The sequence below is a fragment of the Xyrauchen texanus genome, chromosome 8 (genome assembly GCF_025860055.1).
Source record: "Xyrauchen texanus isolate HMW12.3.18 chromosome 8, RBS_HiC_50CHRs, whole genome shotgun sequence".
In the NCBI taxonomy this organism is placed as follows: domain Eukaryota; kingdom Metazoa; phylum Chordata; class Actinopteri; order Cypriniformes; family Catostomidae; genus Xyrauchen; species Xyrauchen texanus.
In genome coordinates, this window is record NC_068283.1 from 35,741,210 (window position 1) to 35,766,344 (window position 25,135).

Genomic DNA, 25,135 nt, shown 5'->3' on the forward strand with positions numbered 1-25,135 from the left:
ACAATAGATTCCCTCCTACGGAGGAATCTAATAAGAGAATTCTCAAACCTGAAATGTTCTGCATACACACTATTCTTACCTAGGTACCCCCTAAAAACATTAAGACTGAGACTTAAACCCTTTCCATTATAAACTGACCCTAAAAGTGGAACTTTGAGCAATCTTGAGCATTACATTAGACCGAAGTTCTAAATCTAAGGAACAAGAATGTGCAAAATGTTTATGTATGTATATGTAGCTTTTAATGTGCTCTAGAGGTCAGTTTTTGTTCTAAGGAGCTAGGACCATCCTGAGCAGAGATATAGGTTTAATTTTTCAATTTTTCTAATTTGTTGTGTGCCACGACACAAAGATGGCTGTCATGGTTAAACCAAGTAACATAAAAACAAAACTGGTTTTGGAACACCAATTTATAGAGGTAATCACTCAAAAAATGGAAATGAAAATTAAAAATGGTCAAGCAACCAACTCCCAATTATTGGACCACTTGAGATGGACTGACCCAAAAAGTTTCTTTATATTCTCACTAAATGCTAATGGCATGCACAGATGTCCCACACATACGGTTGGTATTGTAAAAGGTATCTGTCAGGCCTCTTGCTTTGGCTACGGTTTTAGTATCCATGTTCCTCCTCTTTGCTTTGAGGGTTTCAGGTGTCACTCACACAATACACACAACAAGGCCTTATATCGGCACAGTAAGACGAGACCGGTGTTTGCCTACTGCTCACAGGAGACTTCGGCATCCGTCTGGACATGTTACTGTTCAAGTTGCATTCACAATAACAGATTGAGGAAACTATTATGAACTATTGAAATTGCAAAAGTCTGGAAAATGACTGAAGGTCCTTGTCTCAGCGAAAGTCATTGCCACAATGTAAGGTGTTTTCCAAGGCATTGTAATGCAGTTGCTAAAGTGTTTTGAATTTTTTTTTAGCACATTGTTATGCAGTTGTTGGGGTGTTTTGGGTGGTTGCTAGCTAGGTATCATTCACGTATGCAGCACAGGTGTTGTGGAACAAAATACAGTCTGAAGTTTAATACTTAGGGTTAGGGGTTTGTTCAAATCCTGTATGTATGAGCAAAAGTAATAGAGATGCTTGCTTTGTAATGTTTTTATGTCATTAGGTTGGCAGATGTTATTCACTCTCTTTCCATTTCTGTCTCTCTCTTTTTGTCTCTAGAGAGGATCTGAGCTCCCTTGTGTGTTCAGACATGTGTAAATGTTCACGGTATGTGTTAATTAATTACACGTGTAGTCTTCCGGTTTTTTAGGGCCATTAAGGCTACACACATAGACAGCCCCTCCCTATCAGCATCCGGCAATATGTCGCTGAATGTGTCGGTAGGACTTGTGGTACATATGTGCATAGAAGGATCTAAAAAAGATTGACACTGTTTTTTTTAATCATGCTTCTAATGTGCCTTTTGTGTTTTCTGCCCCTTTTTAGAGCCACTGAGGTTTAAGTTTTAAGGAAATGGGACTTGGGCATCTGCCCATAGGAGAACGAATCCAAACTCTGCACCTATAACTGTGACCGGTTTGCCGTTAGGCCCCATACCCCCTTCTAATGGTGAGTACACTTTCTCTTTCTTATGATGAAACACAGGTGAGAATTGAGAATCACAATATTTGTACTTGGTCAACAAAAATTGGATTGGTCAGACAAAGGTGTCGTTCACACCGAACGTGTCATTGTGCAAAAAAGCTAAATGCAGCGCCATGAAGGAAGGTGTGTCAAGACGCCTCAATTTTCTCCATTTAACGTCTTTAGTTTATGTTTCAGATTTGTTTTTGTTTGTGCCACTTTAACAGATATAAACAGGTGCGTTTGTGCCTTTGCCTGATCTGCATAATTTCTTTAGTAATTGAATGCTAAATCAGCTTCGAGAGCGCGTGCCAAAAAAACTCTGCTATTACCGGCCGCAATTCATCCTTTATAAATCTGCCACTTGGTGTCATACAATGACTTTCCTGATTCTTTTTATTTATATTTGTTTGGTTTGATGGCTGGGTCAGCTTTTAGATTTATTGAATGATTCATCACTCAAGGCTTTTCACTCAAGGATGGGCTATAGTTTATTTGACTAATCAGGAATGGCTTTCCTCATGAATTTCAATGACTCTTACTATGTTGTCCATGTTAAAAGTCCAATATGGACACTCAAATTGTCAGACCATAGTGACAATCTAAAGGTTTTAATCAAACACAACAGTCTCAGCGAAATACTTGAATACCAAAATTTGGACCTGCAAAAGCAGTGCATTAAACGTTTGAAGTGAAAGCTTTTTAACTTGACTGCATGAATGCTCCTTCAGTATTTAACCAAAAAATGGTTGTAATCTGATAAAATTGTTCTGCATGCAGCCAACAAATAATAACAGTTCCTTTGACAGCATTCTGGCAAAGACGAAAGCAGCTATCATGATTCCCATCTTTGTTACAATGTTTCAATCCTTGTAAGGTTCTTCTAACTTTTAAACAACCCATGCTGTTATACTATAAACTGGAGAGTGTCTTATCGATTAAGAATGGACAAACGTGCTGTTTTTTTTTTCACTTTTATTTTCTTTTTTACCGGTGTAATTAGTGGTGCTTGCTCTTTCCAACTAAAGAGAAAAGTGTATCAACTTTGTTTACAAAGATTTCTTTGCACTGTGCCTGACTCCTTAGTTCACGTAAAATGAGGCCTTGTTCTGTGTCCAAGAAGCATGTCGTTGCTGTTTCTGCTCGGGGCCCATCTAATTATCCTTCTGGCTCTCCGTCCATGAAATAGGCATTACGCTGTGAAACTGAGCCAGTGTGGCTTTCCTCTGAACAATCATGATAGCTTCGCAACAATGCGGCTGTTATAATGACCATAACAACAGCAAGGGCACAGCAGAGGATTATGGGGGATTATTACCTTTTATCTGGTCCAAAACAGGATGGGCAGAGGGTTGAGGGGAGTTATGAGAAAGAGACAAGTTTATTCTATATGCATTTATTTAGTTGCTGTTAAAAGGATAGAATAGGATAGGATTTACAAAAAATACAATGATGAAACCATGGTTACTGTAGTAAAATCAAGGATATTTTTTTATTTAAGGTTAGGTTTAATGGTAGGGGTTAATGTAGTGTGTCTGTGGGACTCTAAATAAACACAATAAACACACCGCAGTAATGCCCATATACAGTTTGTTAGTATTTAAATATGGGTACAATTATACCATTATTTGCACCAGGGTGCAAAAAGTGTCTGCCATTTTTCTTTCTGCAGTGCAAAAAGGATATGTTATTTAAATTGGAAATTATTTATGCATCAGTAGAACTTCCTGGGTACTGTTTAATTTTAAACAAATAATTGTACTGTAATACAATAAGACTGAGTTATGGTAATGGGAATCATAATTGTGCAAGAGAACTGTTAGGTATAATGTGGCCAGTTTGGTTGCTAAGGAGACTCACAGCATGTGGGGGCTCATGCTACTCTCCACGATCCACACACAACTCACCACACGCCCCATTGAGAGCGAGAACCACTAATCACCTCCACGAGGAGGTTACCCCATGTGACTCAACCCTCCCTAGCAACCGGGCCAATTTGGTTGCCAAGGAGACTCGCAGCATGTGGAGACTCATGCTACTCTCCACGATCCACACACAACTCACCACTTAACCACTAATCACGACCACGAGGAGATTACTCCATGTGACTCTACCCTCCCTAGCAACCGGGACAATTTGGTTGCTAAGGAGACTCAAAGCATGTGGAGACTCATGCTACTCTCCACAATCCACACACAACTCACCACATGCCCCATTGAGAGCGAGAACCACTAATCACCACCACGAGGAGGTTACCCCATGTGACTCAACCCTCCCTAGCAAAATAAAGTGTCCTTATTTTATTTATTTTTTATTTATTTTTTTTACTATTGATTTGGGGTTATATAAGTCCAGGACATATTTTGAGAATCACCATAAGTAAATAAAAAAAATGACCAAATTAAAATTTGGGTTAAACTGTTCTTTTAAGTGAAGAATGATCTTTCTCAAAGAACAACAAGGCAGAGAGAAAATGGAGAAAAACAACAAGACCTCTCTTCAAAGTGACGCTTTAGACACTGTCTCCAATGTCTGTTGAGACATGTTTTATTAAATCTTATTTGCTATTTGTGGGCACTGCAGTCACAGAGACGAGTTCAAAGCGTGAAGATGAATCCGTGTGGGATGTTTTTAGGGACGGCAAGGATCATACTTTGCCAGCATTCTTAACGAACAGTGTTTCTTTGGGACATCAAATAATCCACGTGCCTAATACGTGTTTAGGGCTGATTAATTGTTTTGTAGCTCTTAGATAAGATATAGCAGTAACTACGGGGTGTCTCCTCAAGGACACTGTTCAAGGGCTCTTTAATGTTGTAAAATCCCAAATTAGCATTTTGAATCACACAGGCGCAGTGCTGGATCACAATTCCATGCTAACACATTCTGGATAACATGATCACACGGGAAGTCGGAATGATGTTCTTTTCCATCACTTTGTGGCCACTTAAAGTCCTGCAGATTTTTCTATGGACATGTGCGAGCCTTCTCTCCCTTGGATTATATTTTATTTTGGAGTTTACGCACCAAAGCTACTTGGATGTATGTTTTTTCCCAGTATTTGGCAATGCTGTTTTTTTTTCCTGCTGTTTGTTTACTACTAATTGTAATTATCAGTAATTTGTAAAATACAATATATATATATATATATATATATATAATTTTATACAGATTTTTAAAAAAATGTATTTGTCCAGACTGGATAATTTTTATTACTTTATATAGTATCGATTTGTTTTTTATTTTTTATTACTTTTTGCGTTGTAGTATTGATTATAATAATAGGGTATAATGTGCTTAATTGTAATGAAAATATACAAATACAAATAAAATACAAATGTATGGTCCTAACAAGGGCTTCATTACTCTGTGTGAGACCACCAATCTACCCCTCCAGTTCTCTTACGAGAGGTTCTCTCGTATTGCGTAAGCTAGCTTACGCTACGGGAAAGATTCATCTTTTCTGAGATATTGAAGCCAAAAAATTATCCTTAATTTTTGTATCCATTGTCAACGTAGTGCGGCAGCTGCAGACCTTGAGCTGAGCTAGCTAGCGAGCTCATAGGTTGCTCTGTGGCAACTGCTGCAGCCTATAGACGAGCTTGGGCTGAACTCGCATCCAATGAGAGGCGTCCGCGCGCTCACTGCATCAAAGCCCGCCAAAATGGGCGTGACTAGAGTGCATATAAGCGTAGTTCAGTAGGCTGGAACCCCGATTTTCATCTCTTCAGCGAAGCTCTCCGCATCGCTGACCTGGAAGCCGCGTCGCCGCTTGAGGGGCATCTAGCAAGCGTGGACAGCGCTAGAAGAAGCCGGCCGCCTCAGCCACCTTCAGCCATCCTGCGAAGCTACGCCATCCGACGACGTATCCTTTTATTCAGCAAGCTAGTTCTCACTGAACTATTCACAAAAGAGTACGAGCGTCTTTTTCAAGATGCCTCGCTCCACTTGCGCCTCATGTCGCGCTCTTCTCAGCACAGGATACCGCCACATCATCTGCGCTCTCTGCCTGGGACTGGGGCACGCAGAGCTCGCCCTCACTGAGGGCGGATGCGATTTCTGCGAGGAGCTACCGATGTCGACCCTGCGGGCTCGACTCGAAGCGGTCAAAGCGAAACCGCCACGCCGCCTTACCCTCAGCCGCGCAGGAAGAAGCGCCGCTCACAAAGGCTGCCGGAAACTGTGGTTGAAGTGACTGCCTCGCCGAGCCTCTCCCTCGAGCATCGCTTTCACCCTCCCCGCCCCGGACGCCAGCAGTTGCCGCAGCGGCCGCGACTGCTGCCATCTCGGATGACGGCGGAGGATAAGGGCCGCTGTTCCATCATGGCTTCGGACAGCGAGGAGTGGACAGGCTCCCAAGCCTCCTCCTCAGCCCAGGAATCCAGCAGGACCCGCGCCGGAGTCGAAGGGGAGTTAACGCCTCCTCACACAGGCCGTCGACCGCCTCGGGCTCGAGTGGTCACCGCCCCCTGAGCAGGCACCCAACAGACTCGACGGCTGCTTTCTTCAAAGCCATCGCCGCTCTACACCCGAGGCCCGGGCCGCTCCCTTCATGCCGGAATTACATACGGAGCTTGCAAAGTCGTGGAACGCTCCTTTTTCAGCCAGGACCCATTCACACGTCTCCACCTCTCTCGCGACGGTGGACGGCGCCACTGAGAGAGGCTACTCCTCCATCCCCCCGGTCGAGGACTCGGTAGCAGCACACCTTTGTCCGCCCTCCGCGAGATGGCGTTCCAAGCCTGTGCTCCCGTCTAAGGAGCCTGCAGAGCGACTTCGCCTATGTTGGCCGCACCTATTCCGCCGCCGGCCAAGCCGCATCTGCTCTGCACTCAATGGCCGTTTTACAGATCCTACAAGCAGACCTTCTTCGGGAGTGGGATGAGAAAGGCAGGCACCCAGAGGCTGTTACTGATCTACTGGCCGACAGACCTCGCCCTTCGGCTACCAAAGCTGCAGCCCAAGCTCTAGGGAAGTGCATGGCCTCGCTGACTGTGACCGAGAGACACTTATGGCTAACACTAGCCGACATGGGAGAAGCAGAGCGCTCCACGTTCCTCAACGCACCGCTCTCTCCAACCGGTCTCTTCGGCTCCGCGGTGAGTGGCATTGTTGACCGCTTCTCAGAAGTCCAGAAAGCCACCCAAGCCATGAACCTCTTCCTGCCGCGTCGCTAAGCTCCTCTGCAGGCCGCTCACGTGATCAGCCTCCTGCACAAGCCTCTTCACAGCGCCCAGTTCAACAATCTCAGACTTCTCAGCGTTGACAGGGCGGCCGCCTCGATCAGGCTCAGACAGCCGCCGCAGACCGCCGCTCCGCTGGCCTCGATCTAAGGTAACGCTGAAACCCGAGCAGCCGAAGTCTTCCTAACTGTGTTGAACAAACGACGGCTCAGTCCCGCCGCGGCGGACCACTGTCAAAGCTTTACCCCCTGTCAGTCCCCTTCTCTCAGGCTACTACAGTGGTGAATTTAGCAGCCAACAAGCCGGTGACACTGCCCGCTTGCCTGCACTCAAACGCCGCTTTCACGGCGACCCAAATAAATCTTGTAAAGAGCAAACATGTCTTATGTGTAGAAAAAGTGCCCACAACCCAGTGTTCGCCCCTACACACAAGCATAACACATCCCGTGCCCCTATCAGAGCACGCTCTCATAAAGCTGTTACTGAACCGCCGAAGCGCCAGAGTCAATGAAGGCGCTCACAAATGCGCGCGCGCTACCATTCTCTGCCCGCTCTGTCACACGACCAGCCCTATGTGTAGAAAATGTGCCCACAATCCAGTGTTCACTTCTGCACACAAGCACTGCATGTCTCGTGTCCCCACCAGAGCACGCTCACATAAAGCGGTTACTGAACCGCCGAGCGCTAGAGTCAATAAATGCGCCCACAAATGCGTGCGTGCGCCCATTCTCTGCCCGCTCTGTTACACGGCCAGCAACCATTCCTCTGTGTGTAAGTCCCATGACTATGCTTAGCGATCACGTAACAGATGTGACTCTTTCCCCATTCATTCCAATCGGAAGTCACTCACAAAACAGCCTGTTCATGCTGTCTGCGAGCAATCATGCATGAACACACTAAACGCGGCCACACATTTTGTTCAGCTCTGTGTGCGGCAATCAGAGCGAATTGGCCATTCACCCTCTAGCTGCTACGCTTCAAAGCGTGGGAAGCTATTCCAGGGATATCCAAGTGGGTGTTAAGCACAATACAACAGGGCTATTTGCTACAGTTCGATCGCCACCCCCTCGCTTCAGAGCCGCTCGAAACCACTGTGAACACGGAAGCAGCGTGCATGCTTCGCTCAGAAATAGCAAGCCTTCTGTGCAAAAGGGCCATAGAAAAAGTGCCACCCTCTCTGAGCGAAGTCGGGCTTTACAGCCGTTATTTTCTTGTTCCCAAGAAAGACGGCGGCCTCAGACCCATATTAGATCTCAGGGTTTTGAACAAGGTGCTTGCAAAAGACCGCTCAAAATGCTTACAATCAGGAAACTCCTCGCGCATGTGCGCCAGGGGACTGGTTTATTTCTCTCGATCTGAAAGATGCATACTTTCAGATTCAGATAAATCCCCGTCACAGGCCATTCTTGAGATTCGCCCGACGGCCAGGTTTATCAATACACCGTCCTCCGCTCGCCTGTCCTTAGCACCCCGTACTTTCACGAAGCGCATGGATGCGGCGCCGCACTCCCTGCGGAGTCAGGGTTTGCGAATTCTGAACTATTTGGACGACTGGCTGATTATGGCTCAGTCACATATGGAGCTTCTGTCTCACAGAGCAGTTCTCCTCAGCCATCTGAACAGTTTGGGTCTTGCAGTCAATTGGACCAAGAGCTCACTACAGCCCAGTCAGACCATTTCCTTCCTGGGAATAGAACTAGACTCCGTGGCAATGACGGCTCGCTTATCTACACAGCGCGACGCCGTGTTCAGCTGACTAGACGCATCTTTTCAGATGAACAGCCTCACGCTCTGAAGAAATTCCAGAGAGTGCTAGGTTACATGGCCTCAGCCGCAGCAGTACTTCAGCTGGGTTTACTGCACATGCTCGCTTCAGCATTGGCTAAACACCAGCGTCTCGCCGGGCTTGGGCCACAGGCCGCCAGCCCATCAAGGTGACTCAGACCTGCATATCAGCTCTGCAGCCCTGGACAGTGGCCGAATGGTATCAGCGGGAGTGACAATGGGAGCTGTATCTCGCCGAAAAGTCATCTCGACAGACGCGCCCAACACGGGTTGGGGCGCGGTCCGCGAGGGCTCTCCGGTTTCGCCTATGGTCAGTTCAGGAAAAGCTCCTTCACATAAATTGTCTGGAAATGATAGCGGTCGAGTACGCCGCGGCGCTTTCTCCCGGTCATTCAGGGTCACCACGCCCTGGTCCGCTCGGACAACAGATCTGTGGTATCCTACCTAAACCGCCAGGGCGGTGTCAGATCCAGGAACCTCTTCCATCTGACAAAACGCATACTGAGTTGGTCCCAGTGCCACCTGCGCCGCTGAGGGCGACGCGACGTGCCAGGCCACCTGAACGACGGCCCGACAGACTGTCCAGAGACAATATTCCCCAGGGAATGGTCCCTGCACGCTCAAACAGTCCAGACGTTATGGCACCTATTCGGCAGAGCAGAGATAGACCTCTTTAGCGCCCAAAGAGAACTCTCACTGCCCAATATTTTTCTCGAAGCGAGGACGCCGCTGGCCCAGGACTGGCCCAGACGCCCGCTTTACGCCTTCCCTCCCGCCTTGCTATTGCCACAGGTAATGCAGAGGATCAGGGAACGCGCCACTCGGTGCTCCTCATAGCCCCGCTGGGAGAATCAGACATGGTTCCCGGAGCTTACGCAGCTGTCACTGACAGCGCGTGGCCCATCCCAGTGAGAGCAGATCTCCTCTCTCAAGCTCGCGGCACAATCTGGCATCCCCACCCAGAGCGCTGGCGCTGCATGCGTGGTGATCAACGACTACCCGTCGCTCTGCCAGAAGGAGTAATAAACACCATCATACACGCTAGAGCCCCTCCACGAGAAGACTCTATGCGCCAAAATGGTCTGTGTTCTCAAAATGGTGCACCGACAGAGACCTGGACCCACGGACATGTGGGGTGTCGTCGCTGCTCAGTATTTCTACAAGAGCTGCTGGATAAGAGCAGATCCCCATCCACGCTCAAAGTGTAGTGGCGGCCGCTGCGGCGTTCGCTGAACCCCTGCACGGCCAGTCATGGGGTAAAACGAGCTGGTCATCCGCTTCCTCAGGGAGCTAGAAGGATGAACCCCCGCTCCCCATCGGTTCCTATCTGGGATATTTCTATAGTTCTCGAAACTATGAAAGCCCCCTTTCGAACCACTTCAATCCGTGGTTTTGAAATACCTTTCACTCAAAACCGCTTTTCTGACTGCCCTGTCATCAGTCAAACGTGTGGGAGACCTTCACGCGCTGTCTGTCAGCTGCGTGTCTTGAGTTTGGACCAAGTGACTCCAAGGTCATTTTAAAGCCTAGACACGGCTATGTTCCCAAGGTGATCGGTACTCCTTTCAGAGCACAGGTCATTTCCCTATCGGCGCTGCCAGCACCGGATAGCGAACGCGACGCCAATCTCCTTTGCCCGGTCAGAGCACTGAGATTGTATACTGCACGCTCCGCTGCTTTCAGACGCCCGAGCAGCTTTTCGTTTCGCTCGAGGGCGCACCAAAGGTCTTGCCGCCTCGAAACAGACACTATCTAGATGGATAGTGGACGCTATTGCTGCTGCATACGCGTCAAAAGACCTGCCATGCCCGTTGGGCATTATGGCTCACTCCACTAGAGGCATGGCATCCTCATGGGCATGGTCCAGCGGAATTTCCATTCACGACATATGTGTGGCAGCGGGATGGACTTCCCCCTCCACCTTTGTCAGATTTTACAATATGGAAGTGCCCGCTCTGCAGGCAAAACTACTAGCGGTTTAATACGCTACAGCTCCCCTGGTGAGCTGCACTGATGGGACACATTCCACACAGACCGGCACCGCCGCTCTGTCGCTCCCGCCCTACTATGTGCTTATGTATTACACAATCAATGACCCGCATTCTTGCCGGCCAAATATTATTTCCCCACTCATAAGGGCTCCCCGGGTCCCCCTTAATTCCCTGGGGCTCATACAGTGGATGCTTGAGCGCGACGGCGTTGACAATGGGTTCCCGTGAGCGTAAGCTAGCTTACGCAATACGAGAGAACGTATCGGTTACCTAACGTAACCTCGGTTCTCTCTAGATGAGGGAACGAGTATTGCGTAGCCGGCCGTGCTCGCGCCACGAGCGACTTTTCGCTTCAGTCAATGAAAACCAGGGTTCCAGCCTACTGAACTACGCTTATATGCACTCTAGTCACGCCCATTTTGGCGGGCTTTGATGCAGTGAGCGCGCGGACGCCTCTCATTGGATGCGAGTTCGCCCAAGCTCGTCTATAGGCTGCAGCAGTTGCCGCAGAGCAACCTATGAGCTCGCTAGCTAGCTCGCTCAAGGTCTGCAGCTGCCGCACTGCGTTGACAATGGATACAAAAATTAAGGATAATTTTTTGGCTTCAATATCTCAGAAAAGATGAATCTTTCCCGTAGCGTAAGCTAGCTTACGCAATACTCGTTCCCTCATCTAGAGAGAACCGAGGTTACGTTAGGTAACCGATACGTTTTCACTAATAAGAATTAATTTGACACTTATTTTGAATTGCTCAGTGGATGTCAACAAACATGTATGTGACTTTTAGGTGAATTTTAGTTGCAAAACCACCCTGTGTGAAGCAGATGCTATTTTAAGTAAATAATAAAAAAAAAACCCTGACGATTAAGTTTAGAACAAGCAAATGCTACATAGACAAACAAAAGTGTCGTCGTTTGGAATGTTTTTCTCTTTTTCAGCACAGTCCAATATTTTAATATTTATTGTCTAGAGTTCCAAGAGCTCCTGATGGTTTGTAGATGCAGAGATCTGTGCCATGTGTTCAGTGTTGAAACAAACAGCATGGACCCTTTGAGATGTCTCATTTTAGAATACCCCATGTTGCTCCTGCTCATGCAAGACTACCACCTGTGATCTGATCACAAACAGTTCCTGTGCTGTTTTTTCTTTAAGGCAGGACATCTGTTTCGAATTTATTTTTATTGTACAGAGGATTCATAGTGTGTTAATAACATATTCATTAAAACGGAACTCTATTTTCCAAATCATAATGACAGATGATTTAGCTTTGCAGTGATGGTCTATTTTCTCATTTGTTTATCTGAGTCGAAAGATAATGGCCAAATGTTTAGCTATGCTTGGAAAGAAATACTAGTGCTTCCTGTATTCAGCACAGTACTGTACTGTATGTAGTCTACTGTATAACATTTTTGTAAGTATGTGAATAAAGCAATGATAAATTATAGTATGCTCCTTTGTTGTCGTATGACGTACATGTTTAAGAAAATTGTTATTTTGCATTTTAATGACATTTAAAAAGTTTGTGAAAAATGAAGTTTTGAAGTATTTGTCCCTTTTGGATTTACCACCTAAACTTTTCATGCACAGCACGACTTGTGTTTGTAGTAGAAATGTCAACGTGATCATGTTTTTTGGAGACAGACAGGTTTAAGAAATGCATTAGACAATGATTATTGTCACCGGGAGCAGGCAGACACAAATTATACATCATCAGGTTCACTTACGCAATTACGGATGGTGTGCACCCGAAAACTGCGTTCACACCAACCAAATGAATCAGACTTTGAACTCTCCAAAAGTGCTAGTGCAAAAGCATCCTATATTTAAGACTTTCATTCAGAGCTTTACCTCGTAGAGCAGAGAATGAGAGTAAATATCTGAAAAGTTGTGGAGCCACAGTATGTCCTCATGATCTTCATCTGTAAATGGCAAACATTCGCCATGTTGTTTACATTGAAGCAGATTTGTTGTGGCCATGGAAGAGTTCTGAGTGGGTGCTGTCTCCACAGGGGTCTTAGTCACAATCCACTGCCTTTCTTATTCCCTTGTTTCCCTATTCTCAATAATGTCTCCACTGTGTCTCCTTGTAGGTGAGGGAAATATCCATGATTAAAAATAACATGCACTTCAACACAAACACAATCAAAGCTTGGAAATTGGATTCTTGGAGCGCTCTCAAGTATGTGTTTACATTTAAAGTGGTTGCAGAGCTGAATAGCTCATATTGGGCAAACCATGAAGTCATCTGCAAGTTTTGTTCATAGATTATTTCTGTGCATTGAACCGTTACATTTTCATTTAAACCGGCTGGGGAAATGAAGGATTGCAGCTGGAATAGTGACGTTTAGTGAGTCTTTTGTCCGTCATCTGTCCTTGGTCAGGTGACAGGTAATGTTAAACATGGTATTCGCACAACACATGCACCATTCTCTTAAAAAAAAAAAAAAATGCTTTCAAGCTTTGGCTGCCTGATAGAGCAGGAGCGAGCAAGTGAGCGGGAGGGAGGGGGGAGGGGGGAGGGGGGGGTTTGGTCCATGGGGACAGCTCTCTGCTGTTGCGTGGGTTACATTACCTTTCTTAAAATACCACATGCGGCAGATATGCCCAGGGCATGTGGAGGACATTTTAACGTCAATATCAAACTCTGATAATGACTTAAATGATGATCATGATGATGATGTGTTAAAGAGAAGCACTCTATGATATCCACACGAATGAGCATGATGATTAAGTGAATCTCTGAAGGGGTGTCCAGTCCTTGTCACCTTGGTATAACTAGTTTGATGAGGATTTTTTTTAATTTATTTTTTTACTGTAGTGTAAAATGTCTGCACCACTAGTGGCAATTTCTGCAGACCTCTCCATATGATCTGGCCTTTGACCCTGAATGGCTGCTTAACTTTCATTGCATTCAAGCACCTGCAGTTATATCATTACATGAATGATTTAGGTAACATAAAAGGTCATACACAGCGTAAGAATAAATCGATTAACAAGGGTAGATTTTTGCCAATTACGCCGTTTTTGCGTTGCATTTTCTGAAAAAAAAAAATTCTAAAATTTTTTTGAAAGTTTAGTTTGAAAATTGTGTTCAAATATTTTCACTTCACCAAATTAACCAAGGATGTTTTATCTTGTTCTAACAGAGTAAAAATTTGACTGACTTAAAGTTACACTATAATGGTCCAATATCCTTGTAATTATTTAATACCTTTCAAGGCAGTACTTAAAAACCAAAAAACTATTGCTATAAGCTTTAATAGACACTGTTTTTGTTATGTTTATTATCCAGCATTCTCATACGTCTGGATTTACTTGGCCACATGGTAACTCGTGGGTGCGAATTCTGTCACAGCTGTCTCTGCAAATGCTTGTTATCCTCTGTTTCTTTGACAAATAAAAAGTAAGCAGAGGTTTTGCTTAATTAGGGAATAGTTAGACACCTTACTCTCACTGCTTAGTTTGACATTTAACTGGCTAATGAGCCTGTTTTTCAGATTGTGAGCAGAACGTTTAGTGTTAGCACTGTGGGCTTCTCAGAGCTGCATTGATAAAACACACTTTCCACGTAAAAAGAGGCAACTTTAAAATATGATCTACTAGAATTTTGACAGGCAAAATTAGATGGTTGTATTGATAAATTAATTCACCTCACATATGCTGCCAGACTCTCTCCGTCTGGTCAATCAATGTTTCATAAAAATGTTTGGCCATTTTTTGGCACACATATTTCAGCAATTTACATGTATAATTTTATGTATTTGGCAGGTGCTTTTATCCGAGGCAACTTGCAGTGTATCCAAAGCATATATTTATTAGTATGTAAGCAAACCCATTGCCGTTGGCATTGGAAATATTCAGATGGAGGGAATATTCAGGAAAGCAGTTTGAAAACAATGTACATTTTTGCTAGACTGCCTCGGAAGGTGCGCATCTCGCTTTGTGTCCAGCAAGTTTTTTCACCACAGTGAAAATGTTTTTGAAAGTCTAAACGCCAACAAACATGGATTGAGGCGGAATATTTTGTTAGATAAAAACATGTTGTGAATTTGGGAAATTATTACATCTATATTTTTTCAAAACATGTTGACTTTTGGACTTTACAACGCTCTGGAGTTATTGGAAATGTTTGGACAACACGAATTGGAAACAATCCTATGCAGCCACCACTGGAATCGAAATCCATGAATAAATGAATCTGTTATATTAATAATAAACACCAGGACACGAAATTTGAATTCTAATGAATGTGAAAATGTATTAGTTCATCGAAAATCACATAACTTGCTATTGTAGCTGATTACAGATGCAACTTTGATTATTTATTAGGGCCCAAGCACAAAGTGCGTAGGACCCTATTGTTTTCGTTAGGATTATTATTATTATTATTATTATTATTATTATTATTTTTTTTTACGACTTACGGGGCACTTTTGGGGCTCTTAACATGCTCAAAAACTCTTGAAACTTTGCACACGGGTCAGAACCTGCGGTCATTAGGGCCGGGCTGAAGCTGGTACCGGGCGTGGCAGGGGGCTCGACAGCGTCCCCTGGAACAGGGGCCGAAAACTTGGTCTATAACTCAAACACGCTTGCATGTAATAATATGAAACTCGCTACACATATAGATCTCATCGTTTCATATATCCTTCATACTTTTACTTTTTACCACAGACCAACAGGAAACCGTCTATTTAGGGTTGTTTGAAAACGCACGCAATGGAATTTGGAATACTCCTCCCAGAGAACTCCACCAATCGCCACCAAACTCGGTCAGCATGATGTCAAGACATTGAGCATGAACAATTGCCGGCAGATTTTTGATATCTCTAACGGTTTGGCCGTGGCGAGGAAACGAAATGCTGGCGAGAAACGAGAAACAGTCAGAGTGTTATAACTTCTGCATACATTAATTGATCTCGATGAAACTTCAGCGGTGTGTTCGCTGTAAGAGGCCGATCGCATGGATGTGACTATTGTGAGTCAAAGTTATAGCGCCACCAACTGGCAGAAGGAAGTGTGTCACTTTCAAAATGCTTTAAAATCACCCACTTATTGTTACACGATTTACTTCAAACTTTAGGTGTATAATGTAAACACACGGCAGATGTAGACGTGTGAAAGGATTATTGATATCTTAAATACTGTTGTCGTGGCAGCTCTTCAAACTTGAATTTTCTTTTTTGATGCCTGGTGCAGGGGCTCAGTAGCGCCACCTTCAGACAAAAGTGGGGTATTGGTTTCATACTTTGACCTAGAGTCAGATATTTTGGTTTGAATGTGGAACACATTGCACAAGAACTTTGAAGCTCAAAAAGCACATAAATGCAGCTTAAACAGCAAGGAAGTGTGTTATAACTTCAGCATACATTACTTGATCTCGATGAAACTTCAGCAGTTTCTTCACTGGAAGAGGCCGGTTGCGTGGATGTGACTATTGTGAGTCAAAGTTATAGCGCCACCAACTGGCAGAAGGAAGTGTGTCACTTTCAAAATGCTTTGAAATCACCCCCTTATGTCTCAATTGAACAAACAGTTGATAAAGAAATCGGTATCAATACATTGAATTATTAATTGTTTCAGTGATCAACTGTGATGTCCGGTTAAGATGAAAATAAACTATTACTCTAAGCGATTATCTTTCTGAAACACGTCACAAAAACTTACAGAAACGGATAACACAAACATGATGTTGGAAATATACACTTATCAGAATAGTTATATTAAACTTGTCTATTTCAGTTATAAAGCTGTCTCATATGTAATTTCTCCTTTAATTCTATAATATAACCACTAGATGGAGGTCTAAGCACATTTTCTGTATTCTCGTTGTTTTAACGTAAGAAGAAGACTTGTACGTGTTGACTGTTGAGAACGGTGTTTGGAGATTTTAAAAGACGCGGACCAGACGGAAAAACAAGACATACTGCATCATTACGTTCAATATTTTAACGAGGGCCACTCGTACGCTGTACACGGTGTAAACATCAGCTTGAGGACTCTTCAAAATGTATATAGGTCTCAGTTCTGGATGGACTTATTTGCAGACCTTACAGATGCTGGATACTTCAACGGGAGTCGTGAGCGTCATTGCTTTGGTGATACAATAAAAAATACTCTACAAAAAAAAAAAAAAAAAAACAGGGTTTCCACGGGGTCTTAAAAAGTCTAAAATTTCAAAATCAAAATTTAAGGCCTTAAAAGTCTTAAATTTGCTGAAGTATTGTGTTCTAGGTCTTAAATAATTTTTAACAGGTCTTAATTTTCCTACGTCCATGTAAATCTCATTTAAATGCTCCCGCAGCGCTTTGGAATGTTTCTTTTTTTTACTTCCGTGGTGTTGTAGTTTCTTATTTCGCTAGTCCAAATATAATTCAGCTGTATTATGACTACAAAATAGACCAACATGCAACAGCCAGCTTTGAGCTTTCGTGTTATTGGCGCGAGTCTCTCGGACACAACAGAAAGACGTTAAACGGATTTTATTCAGCTATGAGGAAGTGCAAGTTTAGCGATACTTGGCTTGAAAAATCTGAATTTCGTGCTTGGTTAAAGCCAGTTGCAAATAACGCATTTGAAGCCTACTGCTTATGCAAGAAAGCTATTACATTGGGAATGTTGGGTGTACGGGCGCTGGAGTCTCATTCAAAAAGTGAAAAATATCTAACTGCTGTGAAGGGTCTCCAGCAAACGACAGCCATCAGCCATTACGCGCTTTGGAATAGCGGATGATGACTAATTTCCAAAATCACGGGACCGTTCGTGCTGATGTTCGACGAAAGTCTTCATCGCACCACCAAAACGAAACAGCTGGACCTGCACGTACGTTTTTGGTCTGCTGCGAATGGGTCGAGACTGCAATACATAAAAATAAAAAGGAATAGGCTACAATAAATGATCTATGGCAGGGCTAGTATAATGGTGGCCCCCAGATCATCTTTATCTGGCCCTCCAACAGTTTTTTTATTTTTAAAAACCCTCACAATCTGATATCAAAGTGCCCTCTCAGCAAAGGTTTAGCGCGTTCATAGGCAACCGCATTCATCGGTGAGTTTACCAACCCTCATTGTGGCGTACAACCCCATTCATCGGTGAGTTTAACAACGCTCAACTGCAGGTAAAGCGGCACTCAGAGGTTAGTTTAACCAAAACAACGCTATACTGCATGTGGCTAATGTTTACACTCAGGGTACATTACGGCATGTTTTCCATAACGTTACGACGTTCTCAATATAATTCATAATCACACGTTTATAATGAACAACGCGTTATGGTTATTGTGTTATTAAAAACTGTGTACGCAGGTGTTACAGTTAACATGGTAACACTAAGTTACACCTGGTTTACTTGTATGTTACTGATTAAGAAGTAATGTAAAAAAAACAGTTATAACTGCATGAAGATGAATGGTAACACAATACTGGCAAAATACTGTTTACATCTTGCAAATGCATATGATTCAAGACTAGAATTCCCCCAGAACGGAGGGAGGGGCGGGGTGACCAAACCTCATTATCATTTAAAGTCATATGCACTGAAACGGCGTGCTGAAAACGGAGCTGTTTTTGAGCAGGTAAAATTAGTGTTTTCTTAAAATACTAATGAGAATTTTTAATAAAAGTATATTACAAAGTTTTCATTTAGACCCTAAAGATTCATATTAACTTGTACAAAAATGGCATTATATGACCCCTTTAAGGTTACAAATACACACACACACACTCCATCATTGCAATCTTGACATTGCAGCCTGTTCATTATAGCTGCAATAAAATATAATAATAAAATAGTAAACCTACCATATAAAAATTACTCTGTTTAAATAGTCAGTAGTACAATTAGTATCATTCACAGTAAGCACCGCTCCACTGTGATGTTTCCAAGCATATTTTTGAGCATGTAAAGAGGATGATTTTCTACGTCGGTATTGCAGCGTGAGTAAAGTACAAAGCCTATAATAACTGGCAGAAGGCAGTAAGAGAAACAGGAAGTCTGTTATAACTTCTGCATACATTAATTGATCTCGACTGAAACTTCAGCAGTGTGTTCGCTGTAAGAGGCCGATCGCATGGATGTTGCTATTGTGAGTCAGTTATAGCGCCACCAACTGGCAGAAGGAAGTGTGTCACTTTCAAAATGCTTTTAAATCACCCCCTTATGTCTCAAGTGAACAAACAGACCAACAGAAAGTCAGATATTTTGGTTTGAATGTGGATTTCTTGGAATTTGCACACATCTTCTCGACGGTCGAAGCGAGCTTACGTTATTGCCCGTCGTGCGCGGCGACCCTAAAGGCCCAGGGGTGGCGGTGCCACCGGCTTGGGCCCGTCATCGCTGCTCGCAGCTTTAATATTAAATTATTTTCTTTGTAACATAAAAACAAATCAATACAATAGCTTATAAAAACATCACCAATGTGTATTTCAATGCATAGTAAAAACCTTAGACATGTATGAAACACATATAGGCCAAACCCAAAATGGCCAAAACAGTTAATAAAGAATATGAACATTCGCTAAACTGTGGGAAGACGAACTGATTTAGAAAGCAATATTTGTTTTACTGTGAGCAAAAATATCATGCTGTAAAATCATTATGAACGAATTCTCCTAAAAGTGGGCTCACTTGAATAAGGCATCTGCTTGTTTTGGGGGCAAACCCCGCACATCATTCACTGACGCTTGTGGATCGATTACTCAACACATGTACTCTCTACCTTCCATGTGTAGATCCCACACACACTACCTTTTGACATTTGTCACAAGTGTCCTTAGTTTTGTTTTTCTTGCAGTTTCTCCACGTACAGAAAACATCAGACGAGCCACGCCAACATTCTCTCCTCCCTGATCAGCTCGCACTCTAAACAATAATCTAACATACATAATGAAGAGCCAACATTTTTTTGTTAATATCTCATCAAATGAATATTTATAAAATGTAATTAATATGTCAAATATATCAAATGTACATTGTTTTTAACTTGCTAGTCTATAGGAAGTTATTTTTTTTCTTTTCAGTATGCAATAAAAGAAAAAAAAAGAAAAAAGATATTAGTTTTACTTACCCAACCAGCTTGTTGGTTTAAAATGGTATTATCCACGTTTTAAAGGTTCTTCGGGAGAATGCCAACAATGTCCATTATCATCTGTTCTCAAACCAGGGCAGGCCAACTCTGTAATTCTCTGCGACTGCCATCTAGTGGTAGCTGCCTGCCTTGCCTTTCAGTTGCGTGTGGATCCTCAATGCTGAAAGTGCGGAAAGAAAGTCTCAAAATCCAAATGAACTGAACAGGATCGACTCGAACAAGGACTCAATAAATGTACGCATGTCGCCTGATCCACAAATGCACGGATTCCTTTTTGCACGCGGAAATTGTCACACTTTAATACAAAGCAGAACATTTATACTCAGAAACATGAGTTTATTTGTACAAATTGCTGCACATTTATGTAATTCTTAATTCTACAGACATCGGTTGAAAAGCATTTGTTTCATTGTATAGTGACACCCATTTACGAATCGTGTTCACGTTAATGAATAGCACTGGCTTGTTCGTTAGTTGTGTGTGTGTGTGTGTGTGTGTGTGTGTGTGTGTGTGTGTCGATTCGAACAAGATGTCAATAAATGCACGCGTGTCTTCTGATCCACAAATGCACGGATTCATTTTTGCATGAGCAATTTTTGATTTATTAATGTAGAACAGACCATGTTTATTTGCAAACATGTCTGTATTTGTACAAATCGCTGCACAATCATTCAATCCCGAATTCCACAGATTCAAATCAAATGGCATTTGTTTGTGTTAGTAAAATACATTCACAAAATGTATCTAGTACATGCATAATTGTGTGTGCATTCATTAATAATAATGAGATGAATATCATTCCATAAAAAATAGCCTTCAACAAAGCAGCACCATTCAAAAACAGGCTGGAGCTGCGCGTGCATTTTATATATTTACTTATGAAACACACCCTTTTGTGATTCACAGAGCTATTACACATCTTAAAGTGGCTTTGAAGTCCTGTGAACTGCTTCAATGATGTTTTAATGGTTCTTTTATGTCATTTTTTGAGCTTGACAGTAATGAACATGACTAATGCACAGGTATCGGATCAGTGGATCCCTAGTTCTGAAATTACACCCTTCAGCTTCAAAAGTAATTGTATATTTTGGAAGAAAATGTATAGAACCGTTAAGAGTTTTTGCAGTGCAGCATTATTTTCTTGACAATCAAGCCCATTTTTGCTCCAAATTCTCAATGTAATGTGTTTAACTTTGGAGTTTTTTGTAATCCTTATTTTTCTCAACACTGATTCTCATTAGAATATGACAAATAAAAAAATACAAAATACAACGATTCATTTAAATCTGCATAAATTCAAGGAAAAAAATGTGGTATGTTGATTAAATAGTTTTTACCATGTAAAATTTTCAATTAAAAATATATATTTGTTATTGTTGCATAACAGTGATGAGTGAGATTTTTTTGGCATTACGGTAATGAGAATTGTCGTACTTAATTTGCATGAAAATAATGTCACAACAATGCATACAATTGTAATTGTCCTATTGTAGACTTCATTGTTTTCATGCAAAGTATAATTTCTTATTTTCTTACCTTTTGATTTAGGGCTGAAATGTGACTTGGACATGTTCTTGACAGGTTTTGTGAGATTCACCCTTGCAGTTCCTAAATTGGATAAAAACTCTAATCTGAGGAGAACATTATATACAGAAAGTCAGAAGGCTTTGATGCACAAATCTATCCCCACAAGCAAGACTAGTGACTTCCCACCCATTTAAGCTCTTTCATATTATATTTAAAAGAAAATCTTTAAATCGCTTGAGAAATGTTCTGTCTTTGTCCACTAACATGCCTCTTGATGTCTGGAACACACTTTTGCATTAATTACACACATCATTATTTCAGTACTTTTTATATTCAAATGATGTATGTTACTGTACTGTATCCTTATCTTATTTATTGCAAAGTGATGCCTTTCCACTTTACCCCTTCAAACCCATCATTTTTCAGTGAGCGAGTCTTTGCATTGAGTCCACAAAGGTGAAGCAGACTTGATTTGTTAAGCAAATCTCTGGACAGGTCGACTCAGTTTAGAGTGGTTTGGTCAGTTTTTGAATTGAAGCGATTTTGTCTGCTCTGATGCAGTGAGGTAATTGTTTATATAATGTAGTTGTTTTTAGAGGAATCGTTCCAACGTTTATCTCTGTGGCATTGGTAATGTGATCTTGCAGGCATTTATTTTCCTGTGTTACAGCGATGAATGAGCAACGAGAGGTTAAATGCAGTTCTTATTCCCAGCCTTTATTCCCATCTGAATAGCCACTTCAGATGTTAGTTTGGTCTTTGAGGATGACCTCATTTTGTTTTAGGCTCAATGGATAGTTCACCCAGGTCATCGTTTATTGAGTTGGCCTAAGAATATTAGCCTCTGTTACCATTAACTTTTATTGTATGGAACAAGGATGCAATCTAAGTGAACGGTACCTGAGGCTAAAATGTTGCCTAATGTCTCCTTTCACAGAGGAAAGGTCATTCTAGATTGGAACAACATGAGATTGAGAAAAAGGTGACAGTATTTTCATTTTTGGGTGAACTATCCCCTTATGCCATTGTGTTTGTGTGTGTGTGTGTGTGTGTGTGTGTGTGTGTGTGTTTGTGTGTGTGTGTGTGAGTGAGAGTGTGTGAGTGAGAGTGTGTGAGTGAGAGTGAGAGTGAGAGAGTGAGAGAGAGAGAGAGTGTGTGTGAGTGAGTGACTCGGCCCACACATCAAGGATTTGTTGTATAGCCTGATTGATTGACAGTTCATGGCACCAAGAGGACTCGAGGGAGTGCACGGCCACAGGGGGAATTAGTTTAACCCCTGGATTACACACGTTCAGGGCATAAAGAACCTCATATATTCATTAAGCCACCACCCCTGCCACACTGACATGCATTTGTGTTATTGCATGTGTCTCTGTGAAATGTTTCAATCATAATGGCTCCCTCTCTCACTGAGGTAAATTGATGGAAACCATAACAAGATCATTTGAACGGCATTTCCACACTACAAGGATAAGTGTAATGAATTGTATATGGGTGATTGGCATGACATGTCCATTAAATTCATTGCAACAGTGTCATATATAAATATGTAAACTGTTTTAAAATGTATTTAGATTAGGTAGATATGTTAATTTAAACTGCAAAATTAAGAGTTTTCTAATATTTTAACCATCGATCAACATATTTCTGTTTATATTGTTTTTTTTTCCTTGCAAACTTTCTTACATCTCTAATAGATTTATATACTGCATATATAAATAAGAAAACAATCTTGGTTGACAATCGTGACCCATCCCTGCTGGATTATCAGACCTAAAAGAACAGTTCAAGTTCATGCAGCATCTCCACACATCTTCTGCTTGCCTTCTTGTGAACCCCCACTGGTGTTCCTCGAAGGCAAACTCCATTGTTTAGCATTAAAGAGAAAAGCTGGCCATTAATGAAGGCCGTTCTAAGTAGCACAAGTAGGAGAGGGCTGCTAAGAAATGGAATGTAGGTCATCCTGGCCATTTTGATGAATTGATTCTGATGTGTGTCCATTTCGCTGGATTCCCCTCTGTATCTCTGTATTGTTAATTGCTGGGTGACTGATCACTCTAAATATTTCCAACATCTACGGCCATCTGAGGAGCGGGTTTCTGCTAGGAACTCCTTCCCTCAGGCATGCTTTTAAGTGAATGGAGACCTCAGCGTTTTACCAGAGCATTGTGGGATTGAAGAGTGCAAGTAAAAGGACAATGGACTGGAAGTGGGCAAACAATGAAGAGTGATACTGAATTGCAGTCAAGATCATCCCATTTTGATAGAACTTGATATAGGGTGTTCGACTAGCTGCCTAACAATCATATATGCCTGTCTGTATTTATAAACCCGAAACCTAATTATACAGGGAGTCCTGTAGACCAATTATTTGACTAGTCATTCAAGCAGCATAAAATCTTGTCAGTCTTGAATATATGTTGTTTTGCGCATCTCTTTCTGGAGCATAATTGAACCAGGATCTTTCCTCTAATTCGCTGCATGCCTTAAAAGCCACTCTGACAAGAGTCAATGGAACCAAGTTTGTTTTGTTTATTTGGTCCAGGTCTGTGTCTGGTCCACCTTTTATTCTTGTGGCGTAATCTGAATCTTTAATGAGAATGAATGAGAACACAGAATCTTCTGACCAAAGGAGGAAATCCGGCCGTTGTGTGTCAGACCCGTCATTCCCCCCTAAAAGAGCAGCTGCATTCTGGGCTCTCACAAAGAGATGTGAAGGAAGTCTGCTATGCTGTTTAATGTCCTGCCAGCTACGGACATTCACTATCGCTCCTTTGGACATGGTGTTGGAGGAGTTTGCCCTTGTAAATTGATCTCTAGTCAGTTTTATTTTTGCTTTGTTAATCGATAATGTATAGATTTAAGTGGGGAAATCTGGTTTTATATCAGTGAATGAGAGATCCTTTCCATTTTAAAGAGAAGGTAATGCCCTTCTTCCATTTTTGGGAGAAGTGGGACACCTGATTAAAGACGTTCCTGAAAAATTTGTTTAGTTTTCATCTGGAAAGAGTACAAGAAGCAAACTTACCCTTAAAGGAATATTCCGGGTTCAATACAAGTAAACCTCAATTGATGGCGTAATGTTGATTACCACAAAATTCCTTTTCTGTTGTTTTGTCACATGACTCGGTGTGCTGAAAGTTTAACCCTTTAATGACAGACAAACAAAACGCAATGTCCATGCATGGATGTGGGATCTCACGAGGTTAAAGGTGAAGTGTGTATTTTCAAGCCACTTGCATTACCAAACAGGATTACAAAAAAATTAATTTTCCATAACACTCCCCCCTTTTTTTCATATTCCTGTCAGACAGATAGTCCAGCCCCTAAACTCACACCATTGGATTGGACCATGCCACTGTATTTCTGGCTGGTCTGGATGCATAAACATACAGAACAATGTAAAAAAAAAAAAATAACTTGAGGAAGGGGGGGGAGAACACACTTCTTTTAATATGCTTTAAATGTTTTGACCAGCAGAGGGAGTTGTAAAATCTGTTGCTCTTCAGTTGGACTATTTTTGCCAAATAAGGCAACTGCTGTTAGCCTAAAAGCAAAGCCAGAGAAGGATCAAGAGAATATGGACAATATTCAATGTTTTGTGTAGTAATTTATTTACATATACATTTTTAAATGTTTCAAAGCTATCAACGTTTATGAAACACATTCACTCTGACAGTGAGCATTTAACTGGAATTGGAAGTGAATCTACATCCTCCTCATTGAGCCTTTTTGGCTCGGTTTTGGTAGTTTGTCATAAACTGGCTAGTGCCCAGAAATGGCCACCTTAACTAAACCGGGTGCACTTCTTTAAATGGTATAAACTGTAATCACACATCCACAAATGCAAACAGGAAAATATTGGTTTTGCCTTTATAAGTGCACTAAGCTAAATTTGGACAAGTAAGATTGATTTTACGTGGAGTTTGTTTTTTGGGTTGCTCCCAACATTAAACACTGAGCAATATGCAATA

The 25,135-nt window shown here is 42.3% G+C and overlaps 1 protein-coding gene across 1 annotated transcript in view; it reads left to right on the top strand.

Annotated features, from left to right (window-relative positions):
• Positions 1–25,135, top strand: part of LOC127647151 (protein TANC2-like) — a 208,890-nt gene that overhangs the window by 59,883 nt on the left and 123,872 nt on the right. The window contains 1 exon segment of the mRNA XM_052131231.1: positions 1,452–1,574. The gene's annotated coding sequence lies outside the window, so the exon portion shown is untranslated.